Source organism: Neovison vison, chromosome 4 (assembly GCF_020171115.1).
Source record: "Neovison vison isolate M4711 chromosome 4, ASM_NN_V1, whole genome shotgun sequence".
Taxonomy (NCBI): domain Eukaryota; kingdom Metazoa; phylum Chordata; class Mammalia; order Carnivora; family Mustelidae; genus Neogale; species Neogale vison.
This window is the reverse complement of record NC_058094.1, coordinates 58863644-58877224: the sequence shown is the minus strand read 5'-3', so window position 1 is coordinate 58877224 and position 13581 is coordinate 58863644.

Here is a 13581-nt window from a genome sequence, read left to right as displayed (position 1 = left end):
CTTTGTAGTATGAAGCTATAGATGATGCAGTCCTTGTCCAAAAGGAATTTATAATTGTGTGGCAGTTTGAAGATTAATTCTACACATGACAGAGAAGGAATAATAAAGCATATAATCAAATACAGAATAAAATATCAGTGACAGGTGAGATAAATGTTGGTTTGTACTTCTCCATTTTGTCTCCCAAAGAATTTGAGATAAAGGATTTGAGACAATTTTTAGAAGTGATCTAGAAAGCCTATAGGGAAGATAAGCAGAGGGAAGAAGAAGTAGGTTTATGCTGCTGAGGACACATCCTAAGCAAAGCCACCACGGTTGTGATAGGCATCATCACCTATGGAGGCAACTGCCCTTACTAGCCTAGTATTAATGGGAAATGGGAAGAGATAGCATGACAAAGAAGAACTTAGGTTTGTGGAATAAGAGTCTTTTGGAACTTCAAACAAAGGAATAACAAGATAAGGGTTTTTATGAAATTCTGGTAAATAATGAGTTAGTTATATAGGAATTGGGAAAAAACTGAAGTCAAGTTAGTTAATTGAACATGTATTTTGGCATCCCATGTCCTGATTGCCTAAGATAAGGTGATCAAAGTTCAAATGGAGAGAGAAAAATGGATATACAGCTATTTCAAGGTGGAAGTGGTAAGTTTGGGCTACATTACATACTAAGAATAAGCATTCAATGGTGACATGAATAGAGACTGAGGGGCTGACAGAAAATATTTTGTGAAGTACATAATAACCATTCTGGTATTGTTGAGTTTTGAGTTATCTAATAGAAAGTAGTGGAGAGTATGAAGTTGTGATTTAAGTGAGAGGTACAGTTTGAAGGCAAAGACCTCTGCACAGCCTTCTTGATGAAGTACTGTGAAGTGATAAAGGACGCGGGGCCAGGGACTGAAGACATACCAAAGTTACAAGGTAAATGCGGAGGGAAGATAAGTGGACTAGAGCATTAGAAAATAATATTCGTTAAAGAGGAGTAGGCAATTTGGGTAAATTGGAAGGGGAGGTGAACCATGAGAGACTATGGACTCTGAAAAACAATCTGAGGGGTTTGAAGTGGCGGGGGGATGGGAGGTTGGGGTACCAGGTGGTGGGTATTATAGAGGGTACGGATTGCATGGAGCACTGGGTGTGGTGAAAAAATAATGAATAATGTTTTTCTGAAAATAAATAAATTGAAAAAAATAAATAAAACTAAGATTCCAGTACAGAAAAAAAAGGAAAATAATATTCAAAAACTGTTCTAGAATAAGCAGGGCATGTATAAATTTTGAATCAGGGAATGGTAAACAAGTAGAGACAAAATACTGAGATCCTGGGAAGGGAAGGAATAATTGCAGAAATATTTTATTTCTACATTTATCCATTCCAGAAATGGAGGAAATAAAGTTCACAAGTTTGAAGATTTAAGTTTTGAGAGAAGAGGTAGTTTCTTATTCTAAGTATGGGTGTGTGGGGAATACTAAATTAGAAGATAGGCATACACATTAAAAAAAAACCTTGTGAGATAGAAATGAGGGTTAATCTGTCCATTCTGTCCATGTTTATTATTGTACTGAATAGTATCCCTGTCCAGTGGGAGTTCAGAGATAAACAACAGACAGTCTTCTCTTTACCTTATTACTTTTTGAAGGAGATAAGTAAGAAATTAACAACTTTTTAACAATACAAGTAACTACAATCTTCTTCTAAGTCATAGTGTTCGTAGTTCCTAGACCAGCAGTATTATTATGACCCAAGAATATATTAGAAAAGCAAATTCTTGATCCTGCTCTCATCCTGGCCCATCCATCTGTGTTTAACTTGTTCTCCAGATGATTCTGATAATATAAAGTTTGAGAAGCTCCGCTTTAAGAGAATTAGGAAGGTAAGGTGAATGAGAAGCTGTGAGTGGGTCAGGTGGGGTTTGGGAGGTCGTTGGTATAGGCCATCTATGCCTTTCAAGGGGAATATGGGAAAATCAACTTATGATATCAGTGTACTGATAGGGATAAAAGATTAAAAAGTTTCTTTTACGTATCACAGATCAATGTTACCATTGACATTTTGTACACATTTGTCTTGCATTTGTTGACCATTTCATTAGAGACTCTAATGTGGACAACCACATCAGAGAAGGCATATGGGGTTCCACCATAATAGATAGTGGTAAGTATCAAGTGGTAAGTAGATGCTTCAAATTTTTTCAAAACACATGTTATAATCAGTAGTTTACAAGTACATGGAACACCAGCTGTACACAATGACACCTTCAAATTAACCAAGGCCTTTATTTTCTATAATACTACATTGTATGGCTTGTACTTACTAATTTTTATATAATCTTTCAATGCAGATAAATTAGGGTGAAACATGATGTGTATCATCGTAGTTGGAAGAAAGCCAGAATAATTCCTTCTTCTTCTCCTTGTCTTAATCATTCTTTCATCGCTTTCGTTTGATTTTTATTCTTTTACTTTTAACACGTATCATTGTCCAAAGACTGTTCTCTGACTTTTTTCTCTGAACCAACCCTACTTTAGGTAACTAGTACAATTTCGAGGATCTCACTTGCATCTCTATTTTGAAGGTTATATTTATTTCTAGTCTTCTCAGAGTATCTTGAAAGTCTAGTGCTATTTTTGTAATCACAGTCTACTAAATTTTATGGAATTTAGTCTTTGTTTACTTCCAGATGTATACACTCTTATCTAATCGCCCATCTATACCTAACAACATATAACTTAGGCTTCAAATGAGAGAGTGTATGGTCTGGTTCCCCACCACCACCACCAAGATCTTTTCCACCTCTTTTTCTCATTTATATAGCCTTCTCAAACTTTATACCTGCTCCCTTGCCTGGACTAAGATGAGTAACTTATTCACATATTAACTAATTCTCTAGTGTTGATTGGTTTCTGGGCAGAACCTGGCCTGCAGTATATTCTGTGCCCAGTACTCATCTATCCCAGTGTGATACATCCTGACCATTACCAATTCCTCACAGCTTGATATTTCCAAGTGGATATCATTTCAGACCCAACACATGCAAACTAACTTCCCATTTATTCCTCAAATGGGATTTTGTTAGTCAGACTTTTTCCCCAAGCTTCTAGGGTTAGAATTTTCGAGGCATGTAAACCTTATTAGTGATTCACTTATGAAACCTTATTTCTTAACTACAATCTAATCACTTTATGTTATAAAATTGTTCTTGTCATTTTTGTCCATGTGCCTAATTTCTACCTATTCCCTTCTGTGGAAGTCTCTGTCTTCACCTCCATCAATTTTATTCTTAGCCATACTTTATATGGTTATTCTCATTTCTTGATAAGAAATCCCCAATTAACTTAATATTGGCTCTTTTCCTCCATTTAAACATTTCCAGATGACTTTCTTTTATTACTTAGTTTGTGAGCAAATTTAGTTACAAATTCCCTTCTATAATTTTTTTCTATAACTTATACATAAGACCCTAGAAATGCAGGGTGACTTACTATTTTATTTCTATTGTGATCTTTAGTGCCCAACAGAAGATTGAAAATGAGTAAATAATTCATAGTTGTTTAATAATTGATAATTCATTTATATAAATCTCATTTTCCTCCAAAATGGTGGCATACTATAGCAACTAAGAGATCAGCCTCTGCCCTCAGAAAGATATAGGTTTGTATCCTAGCTTGAACCCTTTCTTTTCTTTTTAAATGGGACCAGCTCAAGCATTTTCTAGCTTTGTGAACTTAAGTAAATTACCTAGTTTCATTAAACTGTTTTCTCAGCAGTAAAATAAAGATGTGTGGGAACTTTTCCATAGGTTATAGATTTTGTGAGGATTAAACTGTATCTTTTAAGAGTTCCTACTATAAGAAGTCTCAATATGTCATGGCAATTATTATTTGCTATTATGAAAGAGTATTTAATCTAATCTAACTTGATTTAATCTAATCTAATATTTATCCATTTAAAAATGGATAAGAAGGGGGTGCCTGGGTGGCTCAGTGGGTTAAAGCTTCTGCCTTTGGCTCAGTCATGATCCCAGGGTCCTGGGATCAAGCCCCACATCGGGCTCTCAGCCAGCAGGGAGCCTGCTTCCCCTTTTCTCTCTGCCTGCCTCTCTGCCTACTTGTGATCTCTCTGTCAAATAAATAAATAAAATCTTTAGAAATAGATAAGAACAATGTTAAAATAAAAGTAATAATTTAAAATCATGGCTGGCAAAAATACAAATAGACCAGGAATATAAAAACAGATGGATATGTAGATATGCAATTCTAGAGTCAACAGCAGACACTGAAATAGACTGTCGGGTTCTGTTAACCTAAGCAGAAAAGGAAATACAATGAATTACAAGGTTTGAAACTGTCCAAAGGGAAAACATACAAATTCTGGTGGAGAAATATTTTTTTCCTATTATCTATAAGAAACAGACTTTTCATACTAAGACTTCTGATGGAAACACTAGATGTGGTTGACAACACGTCTAACAATATCCCTAGAATTACTGAGATAGCACCATTCCCCTTTCAGTTAGCACTCTTACACCTGAGGCTCAGTATCAATGTTTAAGACAGGTGAAGCATTATTGCAGCAGGTTCAAAGGAATGTGGTCCAAAATCGTGGCTCTCTGTTGACAATTGGCTTAATCCAGAGATAACATCTGGACAGTCTAGGTAGATCTTCCAAACAATCTGATGTAAACATGTACAGTGTATTTCAAAGTTTATGGGTCACAATTCAAGACGGTTCCAAAAGCAGTTTAGCTCTTTTCATTTCCTTAATCTCCAAAAGCCCTCACTGCTAGGTAGTTGCATTTGGGGGCAAATAGATCCTCCAGTTTGCTAAAAGAGGGAATTTCACATTCTCACAGGTTAACTCAATCTCTTTTGAGTAAATACTCAGTAGTTTAGGGTTTCTCCTCCATCCTGACCATGAGGACATAAGGGATGGAGGAAATCTTAGGTAATTTCATGATGATAGAGCTTTTTGTTTTTACTAGATTTTATCAGCTTTCCTGGTATTACAGGTCTTCAGAATTTCAATCAGGTTGTTCTTTGTTACTCTTGGTTTGGCTTCTCCACCTCCTCTTGCAGCCTCTGATACAAGGTTACCTCATTCTGCATTGTTGTCCCTCTTCTGTCCTCCAATCTCTCTACCACTAGAGCATGCTGAAAATTGCTTTCTGTGATATCTATGATCAGAGGGAGATTTGGCATATATCACAGTTTCTCTCCTCTGCTCAACTATGCCATGCTCTCAATGACACTCCTCCATCCAGTGGAGATTTCTTACTGGTATGGGAGCACCCTGCAATGTGCTTTCTTCCTAAAAGCTCAAATTGGAGGTGAGTCAACATCTTTCTACTGTTGGCCTTCTGCTCTGTGTATATGAAATATCTACTTTTTGCCACCCACGCTTCATCTCCCAGGAATGCAAGCTGAAATTATAACTGTAGCATTTATCTTCCTGGTTTTCTTCTTATGTTCCCTGGAACAAGAAATATTTTCTTTTTTTTTCCTTTCTGTCTAGAAAAGACTTCTATTATATGAAAGCTCCTTATCTTTGAAGTATCATTAACCCATTCCCTTCCTTGGGATCATAGTGGCAAGCAGGCAGGCTTTGTAGGAACATGATTTAAGGGAGGAATAATCCTTCCTGCAGCTTATCATTTTTGGAATATTAACCCATTATGTATAATTTTACTCAGAAGAATTTTCCAAAACTGTTGATTACCAGATAATCTGAGATTATTATCAAATGTCTGGAATGGCACATATTTAATTCTCTTTCTGTTACTCTTCATTCAAGCTGCCCTATTACACACCTCTAATCATGGTCTGTGTGAATGATAAATGATGGACTTTGTGATATATAATCTGACTAATGGCTCCACACAGCCTAATATAACCATCCCATATGTTCATTTCTAAATTTTTACTGGGCAGCTAACAAGACTTTCCCACAAAGTTTATCCAGACCTTCTTCATAGTGAGTGAAAGGACCAAGGAGAATTGATGACTCTGGCTGGAGTGCAGATGACTGTTGGAAAGCCCAAGTTTTTTCTGGCTGTGTGCTGAGGTCTTGGATTAGGAAAAGGCCATGCTGATATAGCATTTGTTTATTTATCAAATTTAACAAACATCTTTTGAATACCCACTATAGGCAAAGTCTGAAATCATGCCATGGAAAAGTGCATTAAAATCTCTCAGTCTACTTGACCACAACATGAACCTCTTGGGTTTTATTTTGATATATTCTTGGCAAGTGGAAAATAAATATCTTATCTTTGGGTCATTGTGCTGTTGTCCTTTTCTAGCAACAACTTCCTAAACATTAGGGAATGGAAATAAATAAATAAATATATATATATATATATATATATATATACATACACACATATAGGTGTATATATATATAATATTTATGTATTAAAGGTTATATTATATATTGTATATGTATGCATATGTACCTGTATGTGTGTGTACACATATATATTAAATATATGTATTAGAATAGAACTTCAGGGATTTTCATCTCTGTAGGATAACCATACAATTTCTATATGATCCTAACACCCGACTCCTTTTTCCTTTCACAAAATAACAAACACCCACACCCCAACTCCAACTATCTGCCTTTAAGTACTTTGGATTCTTCATGTGTTTTACCAGATATAACCAATATTTCATGCCAGAATTTACCACTGTAACTATATCTTTTATCTACTCACCATGAATATTTTTTATATACCTCCTGGAGTCAGTTACAAGTTCGATTTTACCACCCTTCATACTCATTATAGTCTAATGTATCTAGAAGCCTTTTAGTGGAGAATGACCCAGCTCTCCAGCTGGTTGTTTTGTAGATACCAACACAAACATACTGGCTGTTTGAAGAGCTCCTTCATGCCTGTCCTCCTTCAAGGCTGTCAAAGTCCATAAATTTATGAAGTCCAGTTAAGCTATGAGATTTTTCTTTATCCACCAGACACATTGGTCTTAAAAGCCTTGAGATTATTACCCAAGATTTCTGAAGGATGTCTAGGGGAGGCAGGGAAAAGTATGTGCCTGTTTTAAAGATTGATTAGAAAGCTGAAAGAGTGCCTTTGTCTTTTATAGACCTTGAAGAAACCATAGGCCATGGTGATCATACAATTTGTTTTAAAGCATTAAGACAATCCCTGGGATGAGTGAAATCTAACCTGTCTTATTCCAGGCCCATGAAATATCCACAGTAGCAACTACTACATACATGTTCATTCAGGACACCATTTCTTTTATGAATTATAGAAAGATGAAAGCATAGCCTTAAATTCAGTAGGACAAAAAAGGTAGACAAGGAGCCTCTAAAACAGTAGGGTTTTTTTAGGAGTGTAGCTATTAAATTTTTAATATAAGTGGCTCTAGTCTGTTAGAAGTTCCTATAACAGAATCAAACCCAATGAGAGAGATTCTAAGCAAACGCAAATGTGGCTTCCCTTTTATCTACATTCCCAGTTTTTCATGTTTATTAGTTCAGTGAACATACTTTGATCTGTGCTGTTTACCAAATTAATTTTTATCAATAAATTAATGTATTTTATTCTAATTCCATAAAATTAAAATAAAAAATACAATAGTCCTATGTTCTTCATTTTCACCTACATTTGTTCTCCCCAGAAGCTATGATTTTCACAACTATTTCCAATAGGAAACCTCAGGTTTGGTTATACTTAAAATTGTTAATTTTTATGGTTTTTTTCTGTATTTTAATACAGAACACCTAAAATTTTTTTTTCCTTGAAGAAAAATAAACACACAAAAGTGTTGGAATAATCATTAATAATAATCATTATGTTACATTTAGTTCCTAATTACTTTTTGTTAGAAAGATTTAAAAAAAGATAAAAGAATATTTTTAAAAAGAGAGAATGGTAAATTAAAATGCAAAACCTTGAATCTGGTTTCACAGTACTGAATAATATAGTAAAATAAATGATACTATATATAGATAGTATTATATGTATTTACAAAATTTATCAAATACTTTGAAAATGCAGTATTTTTGTATTATGCATCATAATTATATATAATTATATAATATGTAGAATTTATGTAAGTATATGACACATAAACTATATATTTTATATATATGCTATTAGACAAAGAGCTCAAAATTTGAGAATATTTTGTATGTTTATTCTACACATTTTCTGAACCAATAAATTCATGATCCTCTACACTATAAATGGAAGTACATATTAGACACCGAAACACTGTCATTTTTTTTTCTTAAAGATTTTATTTATTTATTTGACAGCAAGGGAGGGAACACAAGCAGAGCGAGTGGTAGAGGGAGAAGCAGGCTTCCCACTGAGCAGGGAGCACGATGCAGGGCTTGATGCAGCGTTTGATCCTAGGACCCTGGGATCATGACCCGAGCTCAAGGCAGATGCTTAACTACTGAGCCTCCCAGGCGCCCCCAAACTCTATCATTCTTACAAGTCCTCTACCCTTCATCAGTTACCTGCTGTTTATATATATATATATATATATATATATATATATATAATTGTGTTCAGTTAGCCAGCATATAGTAAACCATAAGTTTTTGTTGTAGTGTTTAATGATTTATTAGTTGCATATAACACCCAGTGCTCATCACAACACGTGCCCTCCTTAATGCCCATCACCCAGTTACACCATACCCCTACCACTCTCCCTTCTGTAACCCTCAGTTTGGTTCCTGGAGTCCAGAATCTCTCATGGTTTTTCTTCCTCTCTGACTTCTTCCCATTCAGTTTTCCCTCCTTCCCCCATGGTTCTTCACTCTATTCCTCATGTTCCACATATGAGTGAAACCATATAATAATTGTGCTTCTCTGCCTGACTTATCTCTTAACATAATACCCTCCAGTTCCATCTATGTCAATGCAAATGGTGGATATTCATCCTCTCCAATGGCTGAGTAACATTGCATTGTACATTCGGACCACATCTTCTTTATCCATTCATCTGTTGAAGGGCATCTTGGCTCCTTCCACAGTTTAGCTATTGTGGACATGGCTGCTATGAACATTGGGGTGCATGTGCTCCTTCCTTTTACTGCATATGTATCTAGGGTAGCTCTATTTTTAACATCTTGAGAAAAAGTCTTACTATTTTCCAGAGTGTCTGTACAAGCTTGCATTCCCACCAACAGTGTAGAAGGGTTCCCCTTTCTCCACACCTCACCAACACTTGTTTCCTTTCTTGTTAATTTTTGCCATTCTAACTGGTGTAAGTTGGTATTTCATCATGGTAAGGTGGTATTTCATTGTGGTTTTGATTTGTATTTCCCTGATGACTAGTGATGTTGAACATATTTTCATGTGTCTGTTAGGCATTTGTATGTATTCTTTGGAGAAGTGTCTTCATGTCTTCTGCCCATTCTTGACTGGGTTATTTATTTTTTTGGTGCTGAGTATGATAAGTTCGTTACAGATCTTGGATATCAGCCCTTTATGTGAAATATCATAAATTGATTAGTAATTATTAATGGTTAATCTGGTGAAAAAGTTTGCAAACCTCACTTAGACATCTGTAAATATTGAAGGCTCTAGAATGCTATTGAGACTTGTATTTGAGTAAGAAAATATTTTAATAAAGAGAAGTTAATATACCGTTTATGCAGTTATCTTATAGTTTGCTGAGCTTTTTTAATAATAACATATAATTGATTTATACTCTCAAGCCCCCTGTATGTTCACAGCACTTGGACTTGATCTTATGGGCAATGGGCAGCCAAAAGTGTTACATGTAAGTGAGTGAAATTATTCTGTTTGCTTTTCAAGAATGAAAAGCAATGTGACTAGTGAATGAGAGGAGAGACACTAGAGTAATCCTAGAAAAAGTTAATGGGATTAACTTTAAGAAGTCATAGTAATGATTTAGAGAGAGAGAGAGAGGAACCAAGAAACAGACTCTTAGCTGTAGAGAACAAACTGTTGGTTACCAGGGCGAAGTGGATAGGGGATGCATGAAATAGGTGATGGGAATTAAGAAGTGCACTTACCATAATGAGCACCGGGTGATGTATGGAACTGTTGAATCACTATTTTGTACACCTGAAGCTACTATAATATTGTATATTAACTAGCTGGAATTAAAGTAAAAACTAACTGAATAAATAAATAAATAAACAAACAAATAAAGCTAAGTAAAAACTAAATAAAACTAAATAAATAAATAGAGAAATTTTTTAAAAAGACACAATAATACTATTAAAAAAGGGTAGTTTGGTGAGACATCTCAGAGATAAAATACACAACTGATGGTTGCCATGGGAAATGGGATGGGAGTTTGGGTAAAATTGAAGGGGAGTGGAAGATACAGGCTTCCAGCTATGAAATGAATAAGTCATGAGAATAAAAGTTACAGCATAAGGAATATAGTAAGTGATATTGTAAGAGTGATGATATAATGGGACAGATGGTAGCTACACTTGTAGTGAACATAGAAAAATGTATAAATTTGTCAAATCAAGTTGTACACATGAAACTAATGTAACATTGTGTGTCAACAATGCTCAAATAAAAACAAAATAAATCCACATGTTTTACAAAGCCAGTGGATATATGAAACAAGGGGAGAAAGAATGAGGAGCAAATGATGATTGGGGTTTCTGTCCTGGAGGTGAGAGAATACAATTATAGTTTCTATTTATACAGCACATCACAATTCACTAAGCACTTTCTGGGATATTTATATCTTATTTCATTTTTAAAAATCATAGTCATTTTCTCACAGGTTTCAAGGTAGAAAATAATTGTTACCAATTGTATATGTCATTTGTGTGTTTTCTTTTCTTTCTTTCTTTTCTTTCAATTCGATAGCTATATTTCATTTCTGTCACTGTTGGCAAGCATTCCCCTAAGGTTTCTAAACATGTTAGTGGTCTTTTTCAAGAAGATATCTTATAAAGAATCACCTCATTGTTAGTTGTTCATTAATAGTTCTCTTACTGGCAACTTGGATGTATGCCCCTTAATTTTGCAAGTATTTTAAAATTAAAATTACTTCCAAAGCATTTCAAATACTCCTGGCAATAACGTCTGCTTGGAGGCAGAATTTTTAATTCTCCTCCCACAGGTCTTTCCTTTTATGATTCCATAGCCTTGTGGGTTTCCTTAATAGTCTGAAATTCCACAATATAATCCATGTGTGTTGAAAGACATCTGAAATCATTGACATGCCTCAGGGTCTCAGGATGAAGCAACTATCAGCTCTGTCCTCATGTATTTGACTCAAAGAGGTAATCTCCCATTTAGGTCCAACTCAGAAATTCCTTCCTTCTCTTTCTCCTCCTCTAGCCCTCTATTTCCTTTTAGAGGAAACTCATTTGTGGTCCAGACACATTACTCAAGTAATGCATTTTTTATCCCCATGGAAATTCCTTAGTTTGAACCTCAAGAGAGGGACAGTATCTCTTAGTGGACATGACAAAGAGGTAACCTTGGAAGTAGTGGTTGATTTTTATGAGACTCTAAGCAAGAGCTCAGTCACCCTGGAGAAAGAAAAGCTCATCTCTGCTGTTTAGCTAATTAAAGTCTTTTAGTCCCATTTATGCCAGAAATCTATGTGAGATATATTGAAAGATAAAGGTTAATCAGTGCTAGCACTAAATTCTCAAATGTCCTGGGATCTTGAACTGGATGGCCACAGACAGGATGTTGCCTAACTTCCTATTCAATTCAGGAATCCTTAACACTGTGTTCTTGAGATTCATTCAAGGTGCCATGAGTACCTTCTGAAGAGGTGAGACCCTTGCTGGACAGCTCCAGTTGTTAAACATCTGTAACTGTGGACAGCCACGTGCATTCTCTCAAGCTGCTCTAATGTTTTATACTCTTCCTGTTCACCTCCTGTGCTTTTGTTTTCTTGTCTTTCCAGTTCTCCAGTGCTAATTAATTCCTGTTTACAACTTGCAATATTATATGGTAAGCTCTTCTAAAATGACTTGACTTTAGTTAGGAGCTTAAATCTCATTAAAATCTGGTAGGGGAGATGAACCATGAGAGACTATGGACTCTGAAAAACAATCTGAGGAGTTTGAAGTGGCGGGGGGGTGGGAGGTTGGGGTACCAGGTGGTGGGTATTATAGAGGGCACAGCTTGCATGGAGCACTGGGTGTGGTGAAAAAATAATGAATACTGTTTTTCTGAAAATAAATAAATTGGGGAAAAAAATCTGGTGACATTTGACACTTGTTAACATCTAAGACTGCATCTCATCACTGTACTTTGAAATTCAGAGAAACTTCTGGTTTCAAATGCCTTACTGCTCTCTTAAGGAATTGGAAGTTGTAGATCTCACCATAAGATATGTACCTTTTTCCTCCCAGTTTTGGCTGCACCAGTGAAGAGTTAAACAGTACGCATCAGGCCACACATAGTGCTGAAGACCCAACTGGGAATATAGCCCAAGAAACTTGGCTCCCAGTCTGGTGTATTTCTAACCACATGACCGTCATTTCTGATGACTGTAAATTCACATAGTACTCTTCCTGCTGAAATATGCAGGAGACAATCACATTGGTAAACTAGACAAGTCAGTGCATGTAAGTAAGTTCTTAAACTGATTAGTGTGTATTCTCCAGGATTCCTATTGCCACTGACTGAGAATGGTCCACATTTTACTAATGATATCATGACACATGGCATTTTTGAGGGTCCTTTCATTGTAGATTGCCCTGACATTCGCACTCTTGGCTCTTGTTCTTGCTGGACACAGATTTTGCTCCAATGCCATCTTTCTGAGAAAGCACTTTTTACTGTTGGCAGCTGGCTGCTGCTGTTAAATTCTTCATGGCCTCTATGCTGTGCCCTTCAGTATGCTTCCTGAGAGTCTGAACCCCTCTCTGCTTAGATTTCAACTACATGTTTTTAAACCTGAAACAGATGTTATCTTGGCTACTGTCATTTGTCCTGAGCTTCTCTATTTGCATTGTATACAAAGCAGGTAAAAGGCAGGTAATTTGCTGCCTCCCTCTGTGGAGAAAGAAAAAAAAAAAAAATGGAGAGAGGATGAAACAAGACAAAGGGAGAGAATAAATACATAAACTAGAAGAATAAAGCCACATGGAGACAGAAAGTACAACCACTTGAACATCTATTATCCTAATATCATATGCTATAGTTTGGCTACTACTGATCTGCCTGGCATCCCTCTTGAGTCATATTTGTGGCCACCCAGATTAATGATGTGAGCTGATCTCTTGATTTAATATCAGCTTGCTCTTTCAGCTCCCATGTCATTTACTGTCTTATAAAAAAATGTACTGCTTGTTACTCAGCCGTCTGTGTTTCAAGAACTTAATTTTTTTTTTTTTCTTCCTTTTTGTATGGGAACCAGGAACTAGAAAGCTTTAAATAAGGAAGATTAACCACTCACAGAAAAGGTGGAAGCCCAGAGAAAAGGGGTTTGTCTTTTATGGTTTGTACTTCGTAAGCTGTGGGTGTGACTCAATTTCCTCACCACCCACATAAAAAGGTTGCCACCCAATCACTGTTTTTTCTATCCAAAACCCCTCCCCTTTGATTTTGGCTAAGAGAGACCCTAAGAAAGACTGCCCTTTCTGG